Here is a 25,439-nt window from a genome sequence, read left to right as displayed (position 1 = left end):
ACTGCAGTAAAAAGGTTGAGAATGTCTGTTCTAGAAGAATCCCTCAGGCATGGTTTACTTGATTTAAAAATTCCATTCCTGGAATTCTACTTTTCATTAAAGATTTTAACCTAAAATCGTTTTTTCATTGATGACATTTTGATCCCCTAATGTGCCGCCATTATTATTATTAAAAAAAATATAAAAATAAAAAAACTCAACTGCAAGGTCCTCTGCAGTGTTCCTCTCGGTTGGAGACAATCTGCTGCTTTTGAGAACAAGATCTGCATACAAATGACTGTAATCAATATTGGAACTTTGTTCTTTCCACCGTCCACAATCTCCGGCCTTCTTCCGATATGCCGTAAATGGCTTTGTGTTGCCTTTTGCTGTTGTGGGTTTCATTATCATCATAGCTGTGTTTTACATATGGAAGCCGCTCCGTGTCAAACAATGAAAAGTATTTGCCTTGCCTGTGGCGATGGTTCTTCTTCTGTTATTTTGCATGCATAAAAATATCCAGTTGCTGCGATCAAAATGAGAGCTTTCAGAAATAGTTCTTCTCCAAAGAACAAAGTCAGCCATTGATGGACATGTTGTGGTGTCAGGTTTTCATTACTATTGTCACTGGGTGGATACTAGGAATCGGTAGTAGTTACTGGAATCCACCAGTTGGTGGCTTCCAGTGTTTGGTTTCCAGTGTTTGGTTTCCAGTGTTTGGTTTCCAGTGTTTGGTTTCCAGTGTTTGGTTTCCAGTGTTTGGTTTCCAGTGTTTGGTTTCCAGTTGATGGCTTCCAGTTGATGGCTTCCAGTTGATGGCTTCCAGTTGATGGCTTCCAGTTGATGGCTTCCAGTTGATGGCTTCCAGTTGATGGCTTCCGGTTTTTGGTTTCCAGTTGATGGTTTCCGGTTTTTGGTTTCCAGTTTTTGGTTTCCGGTTGATGGTTTCCGTTTTTGGTTTCCAGTTGATGGTTTCCAGTTGATGGAAGCACTGAGCACAGTAAGGGCATGAAAGTCGTGGGTTTTGAGGATACTTTAGGTAGACCCATTTTTTTTTTTCCCCCCATACGGGACCAATGCCACTCACTAAAAGGGCACATACAAAATACTTGGCATTGGCCTCTTCTATGGTAGATAGACATGAGTGAATTGTAACAACGCAAGGCATCACCCCCCCCCCCCTGCAGATACAAATTTGGTGGAAAAGTATTAACTGGTTAGTTCACCTTTTCAGAAAGAAAAGGTGAACTAATACTGTACACTCTCCCAACCCCCCTAGTCCATGCTGTACTTACAAAAACACTTTAAAAGTCCTAATTCATCTCTGTATCTATAAACGTGGAGAAATTAATTTTCAAAGTGTTTTTTTTTTTGTGTGTGTTTTTTTTTTTTTACTTGCGTGAATAAATATAGCTCATACAGGGCCATATATGTGTTGGAGTATAGACTGTGAATACAAATGATGGTTTGATTTGGAGTATTTCTCTGTATTTACACTGTTTTTTTTCTTTTTCTGTTCTATAGTGAAATCTGATATGGCCGACACACAATAATTTCATGGATTACAATTTTTGTGACCTGAACAATCTTCCTGGTAAGTCATTTTACTATCATTTGTGGACTGCTTTGCACTACATGGCTTTTTTTATTAGAGGAAGTCCAATTCTTTTCACATTGAGTTTGTTCCTGATGCGGTGTAAACTATATGAAGTCATTTGTTTTGGCTGTCCTTAAAGCTATAAGGTTGATCCAACCAAAGAAGAAGGTCCAACAGGCCAGGGTTGACTCCACTTGGAAATGGTAGGATAAGAGGAGGGGCCAACAAGCCAGGAATGACTCCATTTGGAAATGGTAGGATAAGTGGAGGGGCCAACAAGCCAGAGATGACTCCATTTTTAAATGGTAGGAAAAGAAGAAGGTCCAACAAGCCAGGGATGACTCCACTTGGAAATGGTAGGATAAGAGGAGGGACCAACAAACCTGGGATGATTTCATCTGGAAATGGTAGGGTAAGAGGAGGGGTCAACAAGCCAGGGATGACTCCATTTGGAAATGGTAGGATAAGAGGAGGGGTCAGCAAGCCAGGGATGACTCCATTTGGAAATGGTAGGAAATGAAGAAGGTCCAACAAGTCAGGGATGATGCCATTTGGAAATGGTAGGATAAGAGGAGGGGCTATCAAGCCAGGGATGACTCCATTTGGAAATAGTAGAATAAAAGGCAAAGCCAACAAGTCAGGGATAATTCCATTTGAAAATGGTAGAATAAGGAGAAACCAACAAGTCAGGGATGATGCCACTTGGATAAGAGGAGGGGCTATCAAGCCAGGGATGACTCCATTTGGAAATGGTAGAATAAAAGGCAAAGCCAACAAGCCAGGGATGACTCCATTTGGAAATGGTAGGAAAAGAAGAAGGTCCAACAAGCCAGAGATGACTCCATTTGGAAATGGTAGGAAACGAAGAAGGTCCAACAAGTCAGGGATGATGCCATTTGGAAATGGTAGGATAAGAGGAGGGGCTAACAAGCCAGGGATGACTCAATTTGGAAATGGTAGGTTAAGAGGAAGGTCCAACAAGCCAGGGATGACTTCATTTGAAAATGGTAGGATAAACGAATGACACAGGTGCCCAGAAAGGAGTGTCTAAGAATGGATTGGAGTCATCAAGTTAGATGAACATTAAATAGCTTGAGCTTTGAAGTTTATCTAACTTGATGATTCTGACCCATCCATAGGCACATTACTTGTCGCCTCTGCCATTCGTTTCTTCAACTGGCTTTTTACCAGTACAATACCCACCTGAGACCCCATGGAGGATCCATAATTGGGAGCTCCACTGCATCGAGAGTGACCAATTTTACCCCGCGTGGGGACGAGGCCTTTTTTTTCACTGGTGTTCATGGAAGGTTGCGTGGTTCTACCCGCCTGGGTCACCACAACCTCACCAGATGGAAGCTATTTTGCTTTTCTTTCTTTTTTTTGTTTCTCTTAATTGAGAAAATAAGTTCATTTAGACACATGTAAGGGTTCTCACGCTTCACCCTCTATTTCCGGTGGACACTTCTGGTCTTTTTATGGATCCTCCAATCTGCATTTTTGGTCTGAACCTTTAGACCTTTGAGGACCACCACCATCTGAATCTGTTTCTATGTTTTGTCCTACTCCATCTCCCTCAATCCATTGCTCCCAGTGTCTCTAAATCACGTGAAGGCTTATATTCGAGGGAGAGGCATTTGTGGTAACGTGGTACCAGAGCTCCGAATCTAAATTTCCGTATCAAGCTTGCCAGACTCAGGCACTTGGGAACAGAAAGATATGTGTCAATGTCCAGGCTTCAGTTGAGGACGGCTTTACCTAAGATATTTTGGCAAACTTGTTTCCAGCATACAGTCCCGTCATATGAACTCCTTTGAAGATGTTGCACTTTATTCTTGCTCTATTGTTTGAGATAAAAGTACAAATTTTCAGTTGTGTTGCTAAACTCTTAATGGAATCTTCTACCTACAGGGAAAGTAGGGAGAAATGTTTGTAGCACCAGTACTTCGTGGAGGTGGTGGACCCCACTTATCAGTTCAGCCAACTAACAGCCCACAAAACTCTGCACATAATAAAATGCGGCTAAATAACTTGCCCTGGGGGTGCTGGAGGCGAATCAATAACTAAAAAGTTAGGAGCCAGGTGGGGGGGCAACGGGGCAGGTGGGGAGCAGCGTGACACACACCTTGGGAAGCACTAGTCCTGTTCAGCAGCTCCTCCAGATGGTGCCAGGAGGGGTAGCTGATCCATGCCCGCTGTGTTGTATTGGCCTGGTTGTTGTGGTCGGTGAGGGGGAGGTGGGCTGTCTGCAGTCGCACAGGTGACTTGGTGACCCTAGTCTACGCACGGTGCTCCTCCAGGGGAGGGAGCCGCATGTGTCGGTGACCACCGCCACCTCGTTGAAAGCGGCATTGACAGGTTCCGGTGTGCGGCACTTTTGGCCGGCTGCCCTCCATGTACTCGTCCATGGCCACATGAGTAGTGTGGATGGGATGGTCGGTGCGGGGGTTGGCGGACCTGCAGTTCTCATAGGGTTGGGGAGGGGGGGGTCTTTGCCCCTGGGAGAGGTATACACTGGACTCTGTGCATGGGGAGGGAGCCGCGTGTGTTGGTGACCACTGCCGCCTTGTTGTAAGGTTTCGGTGTGCGGCACTGCGGCCGGCTGCCCTCTGTGCAATCGTCCATGGCCACATGAGCAGTGTGGATGGGGTGGGGGGTGGCCGGCCTGCGGTTCTCAAAGGGTTGGGGGGTTCTTTGCCCCTGTTAGAGGTATACACTGGACTATGTGCATGGGGAGGGAGCCGTGTGTGTTGGTGACCACCGCAGCCTCGTGGAAAGGTTCCAGTGTGCGGCACTGCGGCCGGCTGCCCTCCGTGGCCGCATGTGCAGTGTGGATGGGGCGGTCAGTTCGGAGGTGGCTGGGTGGTAGGGAGGGGCGAGTCTGCGGCTCTTATAGGGAGGGGAGGATCTTTTCCTCTGGGAGAGGTATGCACTGGACTGTGTGCATGGGGAGGGGTCTCTGGACTAGACTGGGCTCCGCTCTGTGGGGTGGGGGGAGAGGAGCCGGCCAAGGGCTTAGGATGTGGGAGCGCAAGGCAATGTGAGCTGGACGGGTGGCGGGATGCGGTTTCTGGTTGCTGTGGCGACCTGGCGCCTGGGATTTGTCAAGCCCTGATTTAAATATTTTGGATCTTAATTGTAGTAAATGCAGCTAGTACGAGTACCTGAATTTCACTTTATAGCTGTCTGTGTAAATCCTCTTTAGATTGACAGCACTGCCTCTGTTGCCGTGACCCTCCCACTGTGAGCTGCAGTGTCTGGGAGGGGGGAGCGTGTGAGACACAAATGAAGGAGGATTGAGCTTGGTTAGAGAAGGTAATGGAAGTTTTTGTTGACTTTGAGGCTTGTGTATGACTTTGTATCTGGATTTGGTTCTTGTTAACCTTTTCCTGTCTGACCCATTGCCGATAAAACAGCCAGATGGGAGCGCCGCCAAAGCGGGTGGACGTTTCTAAACTTTCCCCCGCATCCATTGCCTGGGAGCGTGCGGCACCGCGATCGGTGCCGCTGTGTCCTCCGGTCACTATGGTGACACTGTACTGCTAGGGTGACAGTATGTAAAATAAAAAAAAAATAAAAAACATAAATAATATAAAAATGTAAAAAAATTTTTTTTTAAATTATAATTTTTGGTTAAACTAATTTGGGTTATTTTTTATTAATAAAAAGATAGATGAATACATTTTGGCCGAGATTTATTATGAAATTGTAAAATTTTATAAGAAAAACTTTTTTTTTTTTTTTTAATTTTTGGTCTTTTTCATTTATATAGCAAAAAAAATAATCCCAGTGATGAATAAATACCACCAAAATAAAGTTTTATCTGTCTAAAAAAATTCATATGGGTACAGTGTTGCATGACCGCGCAATTGTCATTCAAAGTGTGATAGCGCTGAAAACTGGCCTGGGCAGGATGGGGTTGAAAGCGTCAGGACTGGAAGGGGGTGAAAGTGTCCTGGACTAGAAGGGGGGTGAAGGCGTCCAGACTGGAAGGGGGTGAAGGCCTCCGGACTGGAAAGGGGATTAAAGCGTCCGGAACTGGTAGGGGGGGGGGGTGAAAGCGTCTGGACTGGAAGGGGGTGAAAGCGTCTGGACTGGAAGGGGGTGAAAGCGTCTGGACTGGAAGGGGGTGAAAGCGTCTGGACTGGAAGGGGGTGAAAGCGTCTGGACTGGAAGGGGGTGAAAGCGTCTGGACTGGAAGGGGGGTGAAAGGGTTCGGACTGGAAGGGGGTAAAAAGTGTCCAGACTGGAAGGGGGTGAAAGCGTCCGGACCGGAAGGGGGTGAAAGCGTCCGGACCGGAAGGGGGTGAAAGCGTCCGGACCGGAAGGGGGGTGAAAGCGTCCGGACCGGAAGGGGGGTGAAAGCGTCCGGACCGGAAGGGGGGTGAAAGCGTCCGGACCGGAAGGGGGGTGAAAGCGTCCGGCCCGGAAGGGGGGTGAAAGCGTCCGGCCCGGAAGGGGGGTGAAAGCGTCCGGACCGGAAGGGGGTGTGAAAGCGTCCGGACCGGAAGGGGGGGTGAAAGCGTCCGGACCGGAAGAGGGTGAAAGCGTCCGGACCGGAAGGGGGTGAAAGCGTCTGGACCGGAAGGAGGTGAAAGCATCCGGACCGGAAGGGGGTGAAAGCATCCGGGCCGGAAGGGGGTGAAAGCGTCCAGACAGGGAAGGGGGGTGAAAGCGTCCGGACCGGAAGGGGGGTGAAAGCGTCCGGACCGGAAGGGGGGTGAAAGCGTCCGGACCGGAAGGGGGGTGAAAGCGTCCGGACCGGAAGGGGGGTGAAAGCGTCCGGACCGGAAGGGGGGGTGAAAGCGTCCGGCCCGGAAGGGGGGTGAAAGCGTCCGGACCGGAAGGGGGTGTGAAAGCGTCCGGACCGGAAGGGGGTGTGAAAGCGTCCGGACCGGAAGGGGGGGTGAAAGGGTCCGGACCGGAAGGGGGGGTGAAAGGGTCCGGACCGGAAGGGGGTGAAAGCATCCGGACCGGAAGGGGGTGAAAGCGTCCAGACAGGGAAGGGGGGTAAAAGCGTCCGGACCGGAAGGGGGGTGAAAGCGTCCAGACCAGAAGGGGGGTGAAAGCGTCCGGACCGGAAGGGGGGGAGGCGCTGTAATGCCTTTGAATGTCTTTAATTTTAATATTTTATTTCTATTATTTTTTTTCTTTTATGCAAATCGTTCTATTATGAAGCACTCCATAACATTGCTGTCATAAGAGAAGCTTTTCTCAACCGATTTTTCCCCCGAAGGACCCCTTGAAATAATATTAAGGTCTTGGGGAACCCCATTCTAGTGTAGGCCACCCACGGCTCAAATTCTGAATTCATTTTCTTCAGACAATCAGAAATTTTGTGCGTCTTGCAAACCGATGGCGCCACCATAGATTTCGAATTCCACCAACCAAACCTTTCATTTCACCCTGTGTTGCTACGGAAAATAATTTTCGTTGCAAAATTAAATTTTTTTTTTCCTGCAAAAATATGTGCATTTATTTTTTTTTTTTTTAGATGGGTGAACTTAGCCTTTAAGACTGCCCCTCTCTAACTGAAAAGGACCTATACATACCAAGGGTGGGGGAAAGGGGGGGGGGGTAAGAGTAATTTCTCTGTAAGTGATTTCAGCGAGAGCGATTTTTTTTATTTTTCCTAAAAGTAGTTAAGATTTGCGTTGATAGCTGACAAAAAAAGACATTAAAAAAATATAAAAAAAAGATATAAAAAAGACAAAAAAAAAAGACATAAAAAAAGACAAAAGCATATTCAAAATGCAATATTTTATATTTTGCCGAAGATTATTCAGGTCACATTGGCAGCAAATATCTTCTGGTAAGGTTGATATAACTGGTATAACCATTCAGCGATTTTTTTTATTTTTTTTTATTTTTTTTTTTAATTTTTTGTCCTGGTGGTTCAGTGTGAAATGTAATACCAGACAAATAACAAAACTTTTTTTTTTTTTTTCATTTTCAGCTGACGTAGTCACACTTTGCCTTATTTTATTCCCCACGTTGTCAACTTTACACATTGTCACGTCTCTTGATTCACACTCCCCCACAATATTCCTGTTAGTGTATAATAATACTCCTCCTGCAAAATCCTTTCATGGCATTCAGCACAAGGCTTTAATTTTGTGAGTAAATGGATTGCTTGATGTGTGAATTATATTAGTTTTCAAGTTTTAGGCACTTGTGAAAAATTGCTATAAATTAGAAACACTTTGAAAAATAATAGTGTGAGTTTTTTTTTTTTTCTCTTTTTTTTTATTAATTTACTTCCTAGAAAGTGCAGTAAACAGAAAATGAGACATCAATGAAATTGATATTTTTGCAACGATCCAACCAAGCAGCAATTTTCTTGGGTACGCTTGGATGCAGTTTCTTAGGGTACTTGGGTGGTAGGTCGTACTTGGCATCATGGAGAATTTGGCATGGTTCCGATGCAGACTTCTTTTGTCTTTCTTCCTTACCAGCTCCCCAAGTAATCTCAGTTTCTTAGGGCACTTGGGTGGTAGGTCGTACTTGGCATCATGGAAGATTTGGCATGGTTCCAATGCAGACTTCTTTTGTCTTCCTTCCTTACCATCTCCCCAAGTAGTCGCAGTTTCTTAGGGCACTTGGGTGGTAGGTCGTACTTGGCATCATGGAGAATTAGGCATGGTTCCAATGCAGACTTCTTTTGCCTTCCTTCTTTTGTCTTTCTTCCTTACCAGCTCCCCAAGTAATCTCAGTTTCTTAGGGCACTTGGGTGGTAGGTCGTACTTGGCATCATGGAATATTTGGCATGGTTCCGATGCAGACTTCTGTTGTCCTCCTTCCTTACCATCTCCTCAAGTAATCGCAGTTTCTTAGGGCACTTGGGTGGTAGGTCGTACTTGGCATCATGGAGAATTAGGCATGGTTCCAATGCAGACTTCTTTTGCCTTCCTTCCTTACCATCTCCCCAAGTAGTCGCAGTTTCTTAGGGTACTTGGGTGGTAGGTTGTACTTGGCATCATGGAAGATTTGGCATGGTTCCGATGCACACTTCTTTTGCCTTCCTTCCTTACCAGCTCCCCAAGTAATCTCAGTTTCTTAGGGCACTTGGGTGGTAGGTCGTACTTGGCATCATGGAAGATTTGGCATGGTTCCGATGCACACTTCTTTTGCCTTCCTTCCTTACCATCTCCCCAAGTAGTCGCAGTTTCTTAGGGTACTTGGGTGGTAGGTTGTACTTGGCATCATGGAAGATTTGGCATGGTTCCATTGCAGAGTTCTTTTGGCTTCCTTCCTTACCGTCTCCCCAAGTAATCACATACTGATTTAATGATGTTGAGATCAGGGCTTGAGGGGAGATATACCATCTATTGCACAGTTCTTTGCCCCTGTCACTCTAGACCAACCTTCTTTAACTTTTCAACAAAGAGGAACCCTTGAAATAACTTTTCGGTATCGAGGAACCCCTGCTAATAACGACTGTACCTACAACTCATGATACATTAGTGTGATGGTCAGAGAGAAGATTGTGCCTTGCACTTGTGGTTAATTGTCCTCCTACAGATAGCTAAAAGATCTGTTGGAACTTATCAAAGAGGCAGAAATTGCTCAAGGAACCCCTAGCAATTTTTGGAGGGACCCTGTAGTGCCAAGGAACCCTGATTGAGAAGCCCTGCTCTAGATAATGCTTTTTTTGGTCTTGGTTTTGCTTTTTCGGGTCATTGTCCTGCTGCAGAATGAAGCTAGGACTGAGGAGAAGTCTTCCTGATATCTGCCTGTACTTGACAGTGAGGAGCAAATATTGTGATCAAAAGACCACCTGCAGACCTGCAGGGAACTATGCTTCACTGTTGCCTGCAGACATTTATCTAAGTACTGTTCTGCTGGCCTTTAGCAGACAAGCCACCTTCGTTAGAACCAAAGTTTGACCCATTAGTTGATGGCAGCTACTGCCATTTTTCTCCACCCTGGTCCTTAATTATTCATGTGTAGGAGAGTCATTTGGCTTGATTTCCACCTTAGAAAAAAATGGCTTTTTGGAACCAACTCCTCTATTAAGAACATGTAACTATAGATCTGTTCGTTTAACATCTATAGCTGGGAAGATACTGGAGAGTTTAATAAAAGAACACATAGATGTGTTCTTGCTGGAACAAAATATTTTAAGCTGCAGACAGCATGGATTCATGAAAGACAGAAGTTGTCAAACAAATCTGATTTCTTTTTATGAGGAGGTGAGCAAAACCTTGGACAGAGCGGTGGCGGAGGATGTGGTATACTTGGATAGAGGGGAGGCAGTGGTCGTGGTATACTTGGACAGAGGGATGGAGGTGGAGGTGGACGTGGTATACTTTGACAGAGAAGTGGACGTGGTATACATTGACAGAGGGGTGGAGGTGGACGTGGTATACTTGGACAGCGGGTTGGAGGTGGACATGGTATACTTGGACAGACGGGTGGACGTGGTATACTTGGACAGACGGGTGGACGTGGTATACTTGGACAGACGGGTGGACGTGGTATACTTGGACAGACGGGTGGACGTGGTATACTTGGACAGACGGGTGGACGTGGTATACTTGGACAGACGGGTGGACGTGGTATACTTGGACAGACGGGTGGACGTGGTATACTTGGACAGACGGGTGGACGTGGTATACTTGGACAGACGGGTGGACGTGGTATACTTGGACAGACGGGTGGCGGTGGACAATCTATATACTGTTCTCCTGCCCTTTGGATGACTGGCTATCTTCTATTAGAACCAAAGTTTGACCCATCAGTTGACAACACCTGCTGCCATTTTCTGCACCCTGGTCCTTGGCTTTTCATGTGTAGGTCATTTGGCTTGATTTTCACCTTAGAAGGAATGGCTTTTTGGAACCAACTCTTCTATTATGTGCGTACAATTCTCCTGCTCTTAGGAAGACAAGATACCTGTTTGTTAGGACCATAAACGGACCCATCAGTGGACAGCACCTCTTGCACCCCAGTCCCTTGAATATTCAAGTGTAGGTGAGTCATCTGGCTCGGCTTCCACCTTGGGAGGAAAGGATTTTTGGTTGGAATTCTTCCATTAGGACCACATCTCATACGACATTGATGGGATGTTCCAGGTTCACAGAGGTTTCTCGACCGTTCTCAGCAGACTTCAGCTTCTTTTCCCCAGTTCTTGATTATGTGGAGAGAGTCATTTGGCTTGTTTTTCACTTGTTTTTTGGCTTTTTGGTTCCAGAACTGCAGGTTTTGTGCTTCCGCAGGACAGCTTGCACAGCTACTGCTTGAAAATTTCTGCTGAGGGTGATCAGAAGACTGAAAGCTGTCGATAATAGCTTAGTCATTGTGCTGGAAGCATGCATTGAGTGCGCTCTCTGCACGCAACCTCATGCTGCCCATGTGTGGTAGATGAAAGGTTTTTTTTTGTTTTTTGTTTTTTTTTTACTGTTCGGTCTCCTATGGGTAATATTTTGTCCTAAGTGCTTTCTAAGTCTAGTGAAGGAATGGATGCTTCTCAACCGACCCCAGGAGTCCAATGTTAAGGAATGGCCTCAGCCACCGTTCTGGCCACACCCTCTGATGCATTTTGTCCCCTCCACCAAGGCTTGGTCGCGGAGGTGACCAAGGCCCGGTAGGTGGGGTGAAACATGTTAGGGACGTGACCAGAACGGCTGCTGAGACCATTCCTTAACCCCTTCACACCTGAGGGTAAAACAAATCGAAATGCCTAAGCACAATTTTGCAACGTTGACCTGTGTTAGTAAAACCGTCCGTATCATCACAACTACTTTGTACATCCAGGTGGATTATACCGTGGTTTTTTCAGGACAAATTGGGCTTCATTTGGTGGTAAATGGTAATGGATATCTCCTGATATTTGTTTATTATCAAAGGAAAACTGGCCCAAAATGGTAAAAAAAAAAAAAATTATTTTTTTTTATTTCGCTGTGTGTTTCTTGTTACTACCATAACCTACCTCCAAAGAACCACCCAAAATAAATTTTCCAGCTCTTGATGATTGCAGCGATGCCATATATGTGTGTTATTTGTTGTTTGTACCCGTAGTACAGCCCAGAAACAATAGTGCGCATTTTGTTTATTTATTTTTTTTATACCTAAAACACACTGACATTGACACTAACTGACACTGATACCAATTTTTTTTTTTTCAACCGTTACCCAAACAATAACCCTGGCACTGAACTAGATCAAACCGTGATCTAGGTATTTTTATTTTATTTTTCAATATTTATTTATTTATTTTTTACCTAAAACACACTGACATTGACACTAACTGACACTGATTCCAATTTTTTTTTTCGACCCTGACCTTGACCCAAACAATAACCCTGGCACTGAACTAGATCAAACCGTGATCTAGGTATTTTTTCTTTATTTTTTATTTTATTTTTTAATATTTATCTTTTTTTTTTTTTTTTTTTTTTACCTAAAACACACTGACATTGACACTACCTGACACTGATTCCAATTTTTTTTTTCGACCCTGACCTTGACCCAAACACTAACCCTGGCACTGAACTAGATCAAACCTTGATCTAGGTATTCTTTATTTTTTATTTTATTTTTAATATTTATCTTTTTTTTTTTAACAAACATTTTTTTTTCTCTCTATGTCAGGAGTTAGAGAGAGACAATGTATCCCTCTTCTCCAGTCATAGAGAGAGAAAAAAAAAACAAGGGGGCCGGGCTGCACAGTGACTGATCACTGTGATAGCCAATCCGAGGCTATCACAGCGATCATGTGACCCGGAATCGGGAGTCCCGGGTCCCGATCGTTAGAACGGGACCCGGGGCTCTCAGTGACACCACGATCTTGGTGCTGGGAGCGCGCAGTGCGGCGTGTTCCCAGCACAAAGACCGGTACGCAAATATGCGGCCCCACGGAAAAAGCCAAGTTCCGTGAAGCGGCATATTTGCGTGACGTTGGGCGTCAAGGGGTTAACGTTGGACTCCTGGGGTCGGTTGAGTAGTGTCCATCCCTTCACTTGGATTGGTTGACACTGGAATCGCTCGGACTCATGCTCCCCCTCTTCTCACTTGCTGGTGGGGTGATCTTTTGCCTTCCATCCACAGCTTGGAGCAGAGCCATAAGGTATGCTTTCTAAGTCTAGTTATTAGGGCTGACCTGCCACAACTGCTCTGACAACAGCTAGGAAGGAGGTGGGAGCTTCATAACTGCAGCTTATCTCAGCCCCGAACACGTTCACCAGAGAAGCAATGGCAAGAAGAACTCAATGTGGGGGGGGGGGGGGGGGTGTTGGTGTCCTCCTCTGCATTCTCCTTGCGTCGCTTGTTTGGGGAAAGAGCTGAGATGAGATGAGCAGTCATTATGAAGTGTCCCTCTCCTTCCTAGCTGTTGTCAGAGCAGCCGCCGCTGGAGGGAAGCGGGTCAGGCCAGAACTTGCACCAAATTTGGAAAGCACCTTGCAACTACATGCATTTTGTCCCATAGGAGACCGAACAATGACAAAAAAAAAAAAAAAAATTGATCGTTAGGATTGATACAACGAAGTAATAAAATAACAGAAAAAAGCAATCGGCAATAAAAGCAACAAAAAAAAAAACGAAACTTGTCCAGCTTTTTTTTACATATTATTTTCCGGCACCTTCTGGTTTCCAGAACCTACATTGGTATCTCGGTTTCCCAACGCCTCGGATAAGGTCATTTTCGGTTTACGAATGAAAAGCCATTGAAAATACTGTTCTGACCTCTGGAACGGATTGATTGGTTTTCAATGCATTCCTATGGGAAACCACATTTCGGTTTACAAATTTTTTCGCAATAAGAAGCAAGTTTCCCCAGGATGCATTGCACCTGGGAGGTTTATAGCGCCGGCCCCATGCATGCTGGAGTCTGTGGGTAGCACATGGCATCGAAACTGGAGGTGTTGGAGCGGTTTTTGCTACGAGTTTTGGAGCCATTCTGGAAATTTTTTATCATGTCCCTGTACAGTATTTATGCCTTTAAAGTGCACTTTACAAGAAGTTTTGAACAGATAAAAGACTGTTTTTTGTTTGTTTTTTTACTTTTTTCTGACCTCCGGAACGGATTAATTGGTTTTCAATGCATTTACGAATTAATTTTTAATTCTGTCCCTGTACAGTATTTATGCCTTCAAAACTCTTTATAAAGTGCACTTTAAAGGCATAAATACTGTACAGGGACATGATTAAAAATTAATACGTAAATCCATTGAAAACCAAATAATCTTTTCCAGAGGTCAGAAAAAAGTAAAAAAAAACAAAAAACAAAAGTCTTTTATCTGTTCAAACCTCTTTATAAAGTACACTTTAAACAGATAAAAAAAAAAAGTCTTAACTTTTTTCTGACCTCCGGAATGGATTAATTGGTTTTCAGTGCATGTCTAAATTCATTTTTAATATCATGTCCCTGTACAGTTTCCAACAGATAAAAGACTTTTTTTTTTACTTTTTTCTGACCTCCGGAACGGATTAATTGGTTTTCAATGCATTTACGAATTAATTTTTAATCATGTCCCTGTACAGTACTTATGCCTTTAAAGTGCACTTTATAAAGAGTTTTGAACAGATAATACTTTTTTTTTTTACATGTCCCTGTAAAGTTTTCAACAGATAAAAGACTTTTTTTTTTTTTTTACTTTTGTCTGACCTCCGGAACGGATTAATTTTCAATGCATTTACAAATTAATTTTTAATCAAGTCCCCGTACAGTATTTATGCCTTTCAAGTGCACTTTGTAGAGTTTTGAACAGAATACTTTTGTTTTAACTTTTTTTTTGACCTCCGGAACGGATTCATTGGTTTTTCAATGCCTTCCTACTGGAAACCGCGTTTCAACTTACGAATTTTTCGCAATACGAAAAGTCCCGCAGAACGCATTGAACCCGTAAACCGAGGTACGCCTGTATTTTGGAACCCTCGGTAGCTGTCCTCGGGTTTATAATCCGGAAGGTGAATACGCCGTGTGGTCAGGCATGCTACTTGCAAAACGCCGGATACTTGAACCCGACTTCCACGACTTTAATTGCTACGTGTGAGATAAATATCCCATCCTGCGGTTTTTTTTTTTTTGTTTTTTTGTTTTTTGTTTTTTTTTTTCCTCATCCAGTCCAGTTTTTCGTCTCGTTAATTCCGTTTTGTTGCATTTCGTAAAGATTCCAGAAGATCTTCCAGAGAAGTGTTTGGCGTAGAATGACTCAATCGGCCTCCCCCCGCCTGCCCGCCCGCCTGCCGCCCGCCCGCCCGCCCGGTCCTCAGTCTTTCACATGCCGGAAGAATTCAAGTTGTTTCCTTTTTTACTTTTTAACTGAAATCCGTTGTCAGACGTCATCTGTTAATGCGGCGATGAGGGATTCTGTACCGGAGGCATCTAAGTGCACGAGGCTTAATATTTAATACGCTGAAAGCATAGATTTAGTGCGTCGGCCAGCTTGGATTTGCAATATTTAGTAGAGTTCGCTTTTATCAGCGCAAGTTCCCTAACTGGAAATTTGTCAGGTGTGTCCCCAGACAAAGGATTTGTTAAATGGAGTCGGCGGCGGCGTTGGGCGGACTTTGAGTGTCTGTTTTTGGTGCGCTCCGGTCGGTGTGCGCTTTAAAGAAGAACGGTCCGGTGTGGCGCTTTATACACTGAGCCAGCTTGGGCCGATGGACGGATGGACCGGGGGATCCCTCTAGGACAGAGGTGGTCAGCTTTCTCAAGTGCAGCCCCCCCACATCAACGAAGGCCCTTACGTCAAATTCAGAGACAGCAGGTACAGAAAAGGATATTGTCAAAGACTGTGGGCATGATCCTAGAGATGGTCAGAGACTGCAGGTATACTACAGGAGATGGTCAGAGACTGCAGGTATACTACAGGAGATGGTCAGAGACTGCAGGTATACTACAGGAGATGGTCAGAGACTACAGGAGATGGTCAGAGACTGCAGGTATACTATAGAAGAAGGTCAGAGACTGCAGGTATACTACAGGAGATGGTCAGAGACTACAGGAGATGGTCAGAGACTGCAGGTATACTACAGGAGAAGGTCAGAGACTGCAGGTGTACTACAGGAGAAGGTCAGAGACTGCAGGTGTACTACAGGAGATGGTCAGAGACTGCAGGAGATGGTCAGAGACTGCAGGAGATGGTCAGAGACTGCAGGAGATGGTCAGAGACTGCAGGAGATGGTCAGAGACTGCAGGTATACTACAGGAGAAGGTCAGAGACTGCAGGTATACTACAGGAGATGGTCAGAGACTGCAGGTATACTACAGGAGATGGTCAGAGACTGCAGGTATACTACAGGAGATGGTCAGAGACTGCAGGTATACTACAGGAGATGGTCAGAGACTGCAGGTATACTACAGGAGATGGTCAGAGACTGCAGGTATACTACAGGAGATGGTCAGAGACTGCAGGTATACTACAGGAGATGGTCAGAGACTGCAGGTATACTACAGGAGAAGGTCAGAGACTGCAGGTATACTACAGGAGATGGTCAGAGACTGCAGGTATACTACAGGAGATGGTCAGAGACTGCAGGTATACTACAGGAGATGGTCAGAGACTGCAGACATCCTATAGGACATGGTCAGAGACTGCGGACCAACTACAGGAGCCGGTCAGTGACTGCAGACAGGATACAGGAGGTGTAGCAGGGACAGGGATCTTGAAGCTGGTAGAGATCACTGTAGTAGCAGTGTAGTAGCTAAACAGCGATTTCCAGCTTCTAGAGGGATCCAACAGGTATGATACATTGGTCAGAGCTGGAACAATGGAACGATGTAGAAATCTCTGCACTGGGAGTTCTCCTTGAAGCGTGGTTGTACAGACTTTACATCTTTATGGTTCTTGCTGGGATTACAAATGAATCAGAATTTTTTGTGAGATGTTTTACATCTGCTTAGTAACTCATCAAGTGGCAGTTAACTTTCCTTTACAACTTCCTGTATGTCTAATTGGCAGTTGTTCCCCATATTATATGTTTTAAAGGGACATAATAGGTGTAATTCTTCTTGACGTTTTATGTGTTTTATGACCCTTGTAATGATCGCGGCACCTCCTCCGTCTCCTCGCTGAGATACTGAAAGCCAGCAAAGTCAGCGCACTAACCTTAAATTCCTATTACACCCTCAGTATTTTTAACACATCGATCACAAAAAAATAAAAAAAATCCCCAGCATACGATTTGTTCAAATTCTTACCCCACTAGTTCACAGGAGAGCGTTCACAGTCTCCAGTCAAGTCTGTTTAGCCTAGAGAAGGGCGGGGCAAGGGGATCGCTTTGTCATACTAGGCTGTGGGGGCTGTGTGTTTCTATTGATGCACACAACGTAGGGAGATGTGTACCGACAGGGACCAGGTAGCCAACATACTCAGGCATGTGAAGATTCTTTTAGGTGGCGGTAAAGGCCCATTCAAACGGGGCGCAGACATGCGTCTCCCGCGCAGACCTGTCTATTACTGGCACTGAGATCTCAAAACAGCAGTTGGGGAACCCTTCCAATCGGAGAGGAGCATCTGGTGAAAAAAGAGCGATCCAAAATTCCAGTAGAGAGGTGGAAGAAACTCATTGATGGTGACAGGAAAGCCATTGATTTTCAGGTTTTTTTTCCCCCCCCAAGGGGTGCGCTATCAAATATTACATTGAGGGTGCCAATAATTTTGTCCAGTCCATTTATGGGGCTTTGCGTGGAATGTGTCACATTTGGCTTTTTGTTTCTCCACCTTTTTGCAGCCTATCCGCCGCCGTATAGCAGAAATACGTGCTTTTGCATTTCTGGGTAGGGGGTCCTACCCACGCTGACATTGGCAGCCCCACCTGTCAATCACCGGGGGCCCCGGGCGGTGATTCCCCGCCAGCACCCAGCGATCGCCGTGTATCACTGATGGTGGAGAGGACTGTATGTATCAATACAGAAGAAAAAAACAAAAACGTGAGAATGCCGAAACAGATGTAATTGCAGCATTTTTCTGGGTGAAGCTGTGCGTTACCTGACAGAAATGCAGGGGGGGGGGGGGGTGTGACAATTATTTTGGCCATGACTGTATATTGGTTTTGTACAGAATTTATCAGGACAAAAAAAAAATTGGATATAATTTCACTTTCTGCTTTTGAGCCAGCAGGTGGATCCTTAGGCCTAATTTCACATTTTCAAAGGCTCTCAGTTTGCTGCTTTGATGAAAAAAAGCTAGCCACAAACCAACTTCAGATTCAAAATGTTTGATAGACAAAATGAATGCAGCTAAAATATAATCAACCAAAGTTAAATATTCCCTTTTTGATTTTTTTTTTCTTTTTTCTTTCTTTCTTTTTTTTCATTTTCTTTCTTTCTTTTTTTTCATTTTTCTTTTCTTTTTTTTTTTTTTCATTTTTCTTTCTTTATTTTTCTTTCTTTTTTTCATTTTGCTTTTTTTTTCCATTTTTCTTTCTTTCTTTTTTTCATTTTGCTTCTTTTTTCCATTTTTCTTTTTTTTTTTCATTTTTCTTTTTTTTTTTTTTAAATTCTAGAAAACGTATTAAGATATTTATTTATTTGTTTCGGGTACTTATATAGCGCCGTCAATTTACGCAGTGCTTTACATATATATTGTACATTCACATCAGTCCCTAACCCTCAAGGGGTGTACAATCTAAGGTCCCTAACTTACATTCATACATACACACTAGGGACAATTAGGCAGGATCCAATTAACCTAGCAGCATTTCTTTGGAGTGTGGGAGGAAACCAGAGTACCCGGAGGAAACCCACGCAGGCACAGGGAGAGCATGCAAACTCCAGGAGGTGCCATGGCTGGGATTTGAACCAACGACCCGAGTACTGCCAGGCGGAAGTGCTAACCATATAGCCACTGTGCTGCCCAAAGATATAGACATCCATATATAAAATAAATGGTGACCAATCACATATGCGGCATACAGTAGTCATCGGTGTTTATACATATGTATATTTAAACATACGAGCAAAACATACATTTGTTTTTCATAAATACAAAATATAAAATAAAAAGCACATAAATCTATGATATGGAATAACAGGATGTATTCGCTGGTATAACTACACTGCTGGGAAGTATGCTGTGAAAAGTAAATCAGGGAAATATCTTGTATCCGTAGGCATATAGGTTCGTGTTTTTTTTTCTTTAATTTTTCTCTTATTTTTCTTTTTAATTTTTAATTTTTTTTTTCCCCTGAAGCCTGGTTATTCCAGCCTATTGAATGATGGATAACAAGTCTGCTCCAGAGCTTTGTAGGAGTTCTTCTGATCCTAAAGCCTTCTGATCGTAAACGCCACAATTACTTAAAATGCTTAAAATCCTCCCAGTGATGAAAGGCCTCATTACATGTGATTTTTGGCAATCCAGTTATCACTAAAGCTTGGATATATTTCATATCTGGTGGTAGATTTACAAAGCGTGTATATCTTGTAGGAGACGGCGGTTCAAAGTTGCGTTCAATGAATCAGAAGTCTGGGTGCCGTCTCTGATAATTGCGCAGCGCTCCAGACAGTTTTTGAACATGAGCAACATTACGGATATCGTGTACCGCAGGGGCATCGGAGAATTAGAAAATCCTTAATGCGCACAGAGTGTATGTAGCATGCTCTGCCCTTCAGCCCCGCTGCTGCCTCTCCAACCCCTCCAATCAAAGAAGCCTTTGCATTAGCTAAACTCGTTCACACGTTACAAAGGCTTTTGTGAATGGGCAGCAAAGGGGAGTGGCGGGCATAGCTGGTCTGTGTTCTTCTCTCCTTTCACCTTTATCTCCTCCCCCTACACACCCCCTGAACACCATCCCTTGATTCCACTCCCCACCCACCTCCCAGTACCTCCTCTTTTAGAGAATACAATACCAATTATGATTTTGTGTATAATGTATGCAATTTGAAGTTAACAAGAAAAGCAATAAAATAGATCCCCACAACAATAGACCCCCCAGCATCAATGGACCTCTCCCAACAAAATACCACCCCAGCAACAATAGACCCCCCAGCATCAATGGACCTCTCGCAACAATAGATCAACCCCAGCAACAATAGACCCCCCCAACATCAATGGGCCTCCTGCAACAAAATACCACCCCAGCAACAATAGATCCACCCCAGCAACAATAGATCCACCCCAGCAACAATAGACCCCCCAACATCAATGGACCCCCTGCAACAATAGACCCCCCAACATCAATAAACCCCCTGCAACAATAGGCCCCCAGCAGCAACAACAGACCCTCCCATAGCCAGGATCAATAGATCTCTCCCTCAACAGTAGATCCCTTCCAGCATCAATTGATCCCTTCCGGCAACAATTGATTCCTTCCGGCAACAATTGATTCCTTCCGGCAACAATTGATTCCTTCCGGCAACAATTGATTCCTTCCGGCAACAATTGATTCCTTCCGGCAACAATTGATTCCTTCCGGCAACAATTGATTCCTTCCGGCAACAATTGATCCCTTCCGGCAACATTTGACCCCCCAGCAGCAATTATCCCCCCACCAGCAACAACAAACCTCCCCAAAAGCAATGGGCTCCCACACAAAATTAGATTCCCTCCAGCGAAAATAGATTCCCCAGCATCCAGCATCAATAGGCCCTCCAGCACACCTTGCTATTACCTACATTCGGTGCTGGAGGTGCCGGAACAGTGTTCCCCCCGCGTTCACACTGAAAGAAAAACCCCTGGTCATCTATAACATGGCGATGATCCACAGGCTGGAGGTTTCAATAATCTTTTCAAAATAAATTTTCAGCCTGCAAATGGAACTGCAGCCCGAAAGGGGGCAGCATCATCTGTTTTATACTGTAATTGTGAGATACGATTACATTATGAAGAATTTTTTTTTTCTTTTTTTACATTTTTGCATATTTTTTGCTTTTTTTTCCATTATAGGCTAATAATCGCCTATAATGAAAAAAAAGCAAAACAAATCATAGCTATGTCCCAGAGGTGACATGCACCTAATTAGACTTAACTCATAGTGCGCCCTCACTTTTTTTTTGCAAAGTTGCTGAATATCTAGAATTCTGCTTTATGGCCCACGTACTGTTACCACACTGACAGGAAGAGGTTAATTACTGACCCATAAATGACAGCTTATGTTTGTGTCTAAATCCAAGTAAGACTGAATCTACAACATATTGCCCCAAGTATTGGGCCACCGCCCTTTCCACCCACATTTCCCCTTTAATGGCCCCCCAGTCTTAGTCCGTAGGGTTCAATTATGAGTTGGCCCCGCTCTTTGCAGCTATAACAGCTTCAACTCTTCTGGGAAGGCCGTCCACAAGGTTTAGTAGGGTGTCTATGGGAAGGTTGGACCATTCTTCCAGAAGCACATTTGTGAGGTCGGGCACTGATGTCGGGGGAGGAGGCCTGGCTCGCAGTCTCCGCTCTAATTCATCCCAAAGGTGTTCTATGGGGTTGAGGTCAGGACTCTGTGCAGGACAGTCAAGTTCCTCCACCCCAAACTGGCTCCTCCATGTCTTTATGGACCTTGCTTTGTGCACTGGTGGGCAGTCATGTTGGAACAGGAAGGGGCCATCCCCAAACTCTTCCCACAAAGTTGGGTGCATGAAATTGTCCAAACTGTCCCTTCACTGGAACTAGGGGGCCAAGCCCAACCTCTGAAAAACAACCCCACACCATAATCCCCCCTCCACCAAACCTTACACTTGGCACAATGCAGTCAGGCAAGTACCGTTCTCCTGGCCACTGCCAAACCCAGACACGTCCATCGGATTGCCAGGCAGAGAAGCGTGATTGGTCACTCCAGAGAACACATCTCCCCTGCTCTAGAGTCCAGTAGCGGCGTGCTTTACACCACGGCATCCGACCCTTTGCATTGCACTTGGTGATGGAAGGCTTGGATGCAGCTGCTCGGCCATGGAAACCCATTCCATGAAGCTCTCTACACACTGTTGTTGGGCTCATCTGAAGGCCACACCAAGTTTGGAGGTCTTTAGCTATTGACTCTGCAGACAGTTGGCGACTTCTGCGCACTGTGCGCTTCAGCATGCGCTGACCCCACTCTGTCATGTGACGTGGCCTACCACTTGGTGGCTGAGTGGCTGTTGTTCCCAGTTGCTTCCACTTTGTTATAATCCCACTAACAGTTGAGCGTGGAATATTTAGTAGCCAGGAAATGTCACGGATGGACTTATTGCCCAGGTGACCACCTATCACGGGACCACGCTTGGAGTCACTGAGCTCCTGAGAGCGACCTATTCTTTCACCAATGTTTGTAGAAGCAGTCTGCATGCCTAGGGGCTTGATTGTATACACCTGTGGCCATGGAGGGGTTGGAATCCAATGATTGGGAGGGCGGGGACGATACTTTGGGCAATCTCGTGTAGTTCCATCCAATTATGATGATGGGTCGGTAACCCCATTTATAATAGAGCTCCCTGCTAGAGACAGGTGATGCTGAGAACCGTCACATCTCCGGCAGGCTTCGGCAGCAGGTTACGGCGCCCTTCATGAAGCCACTTCATTATTCAGAGGGAGATGGCTTCCCCTTCCTAATAATTGACTTGTTAAAGGGGAAGAGAAGGGTGTTCGGGGTCAGCAGAGACATCGACATTCTGAGTGCTCGCTGACAGGTTCTCGGAGTCTTTTGTCGCTTTAGTTACCTTTGTAAAGTCGGTTCATTATCCTTCCTAATTCACACATTTCACAGAACGGTCGTTTCCTTAGTGAGGCGCCTTTCCTATCCACGCAGGTTTTGTGACACCGAGGCCGCTCGGAATTCCACCATGGAGACGGTTTACCCGTCACACAGGTCCGCTCATTATCCTCGAAATGGAATCCGCTGCAGTGACATCCCTATCCGGGACCGAGGGATTCTGAATACATTTGTCACTTGTAATACCAAAGGCGGGGGGGGGGGTTGAAGGGAAGTTCTGCAGATGCCATACACACAGAGAGGGGAGTTTTGTCTCTTGTGCACCGGCTCCTCCCCTTCAGCCTTGCACAGGTGCACTGGCTCCTCCCCTTCAGCCTTGCACAGGTGCACCGGCTCCTCCCCTTCAGCCTTGCGCAGGTGCACCGGCTCCTCCCCTTCAGTCTTGCGCAGGTGTACCGGCTCCTCCCCTTCAGTCTTGCGCAGGTGTACCGGCTCCTCCCCTTCAGTCTTGCGCAGGTGCACCGGCTCCTCCCCTTCAGTCTTGCGCAGGTGTACCGGCTCCTCCCCTTCAGTCTTGCGCAGGTGTACCGGCTCCTCCCCTTCAGTCTTGCGCAGGTGCACCGGCTCCTCTCCTTCAGTCTTGCGCAGGTGCACCGGCTCCTCTCCTTCAGTCTTACACAGGTGTACCGGCTCCTCCCTTGCACTGAAACGGCTTGCTCTGATGTCACTGCACACTGGGAGCTCCTCACAGTGTGCAATAGAAGCTGCAGCAAGTCAGATAGAGCTCCGCCTCAATTCCTGCGTGGAGGACATCCAGCATCATCTAGGCTTTCCTCCCCAGCCCGCTCCTTTCATTTTTTTGGATTTCAGTTCCTTCAGTTATGGAGGCTTAGCATCTCATGTCAGCGTTAGCTAGGGCAATGATCATGCAAATACAGGCTGCCTAGGAACGCCCACTCCTCCGAAGTCACTTTTGTGACCAAGCCTCGCGATGGGCGGGGTGAAACACGTCAGAGGATGTGGCTAGCGAGATGCTGAGGTCACTCCATATACTTAACACACCTGACTCCCAGGGGTTGGTTCCTAGCGGCATCCGATCCACCCCACCTCTCCAGACTGACATGCAAATATCAAATGCTTCGATGGGTGGATAACTCCTCCCACTACTTTCATCACGGCTCAGGGCTCTTCATCAGAGCAGTACTGAGGCAGGATGCTGTGATGTTTTCAGGAAGCCTCCTGCCAGCCCCTCCCACCAGCCATCATCTGCCTGTATTGCATAGAGAAGAACAGAGACTGCACCCTCTGACCCCAAGAAGGGTCTGATTATGAACAGTAGTGAGAACATTGGGTCCTAAATAAGGTGTGTAATGAAAATAGAACGTGGATTTAGGGTGGATGGTTTAACAAGAAAGGCAGAATAGTAGCAGACTAAACTTTAATTCTATAGGAATTGATATGTAATACTTCTGGTTATAGTGGTATACAATGTGACTGCCGCCCCATCCACCAGCCGGGTTCTGCCTGCATTGCATAGAGAAGAACAGAGACCCAGTGATGAGGTAAAAACCGGAAGTAGCAAAAACAGGTTTTAGTTACATAAAAAAAAAATGTAGCGTCTTGAAGGGGGGAGGGGGAAGGCAGTTTAACTACTTGCCAACCGCAGATAGCCGAATGACGGCTACACGGCGGCTAGCCTGTTCTGGGAGGGCCTCATATGACATCCTCCCAGAACACGCTCTCCTGCGCGCACTCGGCGATCTCCGTGATCGTTGTGTCCTACGGACACAGCTGATCACGTGATGTGGTAAAAGGCCAATCACAGCGGCCTTTTACCACGTGATCAGCTGTGTCCAATGACACGCTGATCACAGGGAAATGCAATTGCCGGTTCTCGACTGCACTTTCCTCGCGCTGTCAGATCGTGAGGAAAGTACTGCCGAGAACCGGCAATTGTCAGAGGAGGGATCGGCACTGATGATCGGTGCCCAGCAGTGCCACCCACCAATTCCGCCTACCTGTGCCACTCAGCAGTGCCACCTACCTGTGCCCATCAGTGCAGCCAAGCAGTGCTGCCAGTCAATGCCTAGCAGTGATGCCAGTCAGTGCTGCCTATCAGTGCCACCTATCCGTTAAACCTCATTAGTGCTGCCTATCAGTGCCACCTATCCATTACACCTCATTAGTGCTGCCTATCAGTGCCACCTATCCGTTACACCTCATTAGTGCTGCCTATCAGTGCCACCTATCCGTTACACCTCATTAGTGCTGCCTATCAGTGCCACCTATCCGTTACACCTCATTAGTGCTGCCTATCAGTGCCACCTATCCGTTACACCTCATTAGTGCTGCCTATCAGTGCCACCTATCCGTTACACCTCATTAGTGCTGCCTATCAGTGCCACCTATCCCTTACACCTCATTAGTGCTGCCTATCAGTGCCACCTATCCGTTACACCTCATTAGTGCTGCCTATCAGTGCCACCTATCCGTTACACCTCATTAGTGCTGCCTATCAGTGCCACCTATCCGTTACACCTCATTAGTGCTGCCTATCAGTGCCACCTATCCGTTACACCTCATTAGTGCTGCCTATCAGTGCCACCTATCCGTTACACCTCATTAGTGCTGCCTATCAGTGCCACCTATCCGTTACACCTCATTAGTGCTGCCTATCAGTGCCACCTATCCCTTACACCTCATTAGTGCTGCCTATCAGTGCCACCTATCCCTTACACCTCATTAGTGCTGCCTATCAGTGCCACCTATCCCTTACACCTCATTAGTGCTGCCTATCAGTGCCACCTATCAATGCCCATCAGTGCTGCCTATCAATGCCCATCAGTGCCGCCTACCCATCAGTGCTGCCTATTAGTGCCCATCAGTGCTGCCTCATCAACGCACATCAGGGAAGGAGAAAAATTACCTGTTTGAAAAATTTTATAATAGAAACAAACTTTTTTTTTTTTTTTTTCCAAATTTTTTGCAATTTTTTTGTTTATAGCGCAAAAAGTAAAGCGCCCAGCGGCGATTAAATACCACCAAAAGAAAGCTCTATTTGTGAGAAAAAAAGATTAAAATTTCATATGGGTACAATCTTGCATGACCGCGCAATTGTCATTCAAACTGCGACAGCGCTGAAAGCTGGAAATTGGCCTGGACGGGAAGGGGGTATAAGTGCCCGGTAGGCGAGGGGTTAAATCCACTTTGTGCGCACCGAATGCCTTTGTAAACCCTCACGCTGGACAGCAGCTTGATTTTTCTAACAAGTGCGTATATACAGAATATAGCTGTATATAAAAGT

The 25,439-nt window shown here is 45.7% G+C and overlaps 1 protein-coding gene across 5 annotated transcripts in view; it reads left to right on the top strand.

The window, feature by feature from the left end:
* The window catches only part of STRBP (spermatid perinuclear RNA binding protein), a 230,064-nt gene that overhangs the window by 39,727 nt on the left and 164,898 nt on the right, over positions 1-25,439 (top strand). For all 5 annotated transcript variants that reach the window (XM_089662431.1, XM_089662433.1, XM_089662435.1 and 2 more), the window contains exon 2: positions 1,504-1,573. The gene's annotated coding sequence lies outside the window, so the exon portion shown is untranslated. The remainder of the gene's footprint in view (positions 1-1,503; positions 1,574-25,439) is intronic.

This window comes from Staurois parvus, unplaced genomic scaffold, assembly GCF_062004578.1.
Source record: "Staurois parvus isolate SC_StPar_1 unplaced genomic scaffold, SC_StPar_1.0 ptg001475l, whole genome shotgun sequence".
NCBI lineage: Eukaryota > Metazoa > Chordata > Amphibia > Anura > Ranidae > Staurois > Staurois parvus.
The sequence above is the reverse complement of the archived record's forward strand: the minus strand, read 5'-3'. Positions and strand labels throughout refer to the sequence as shown.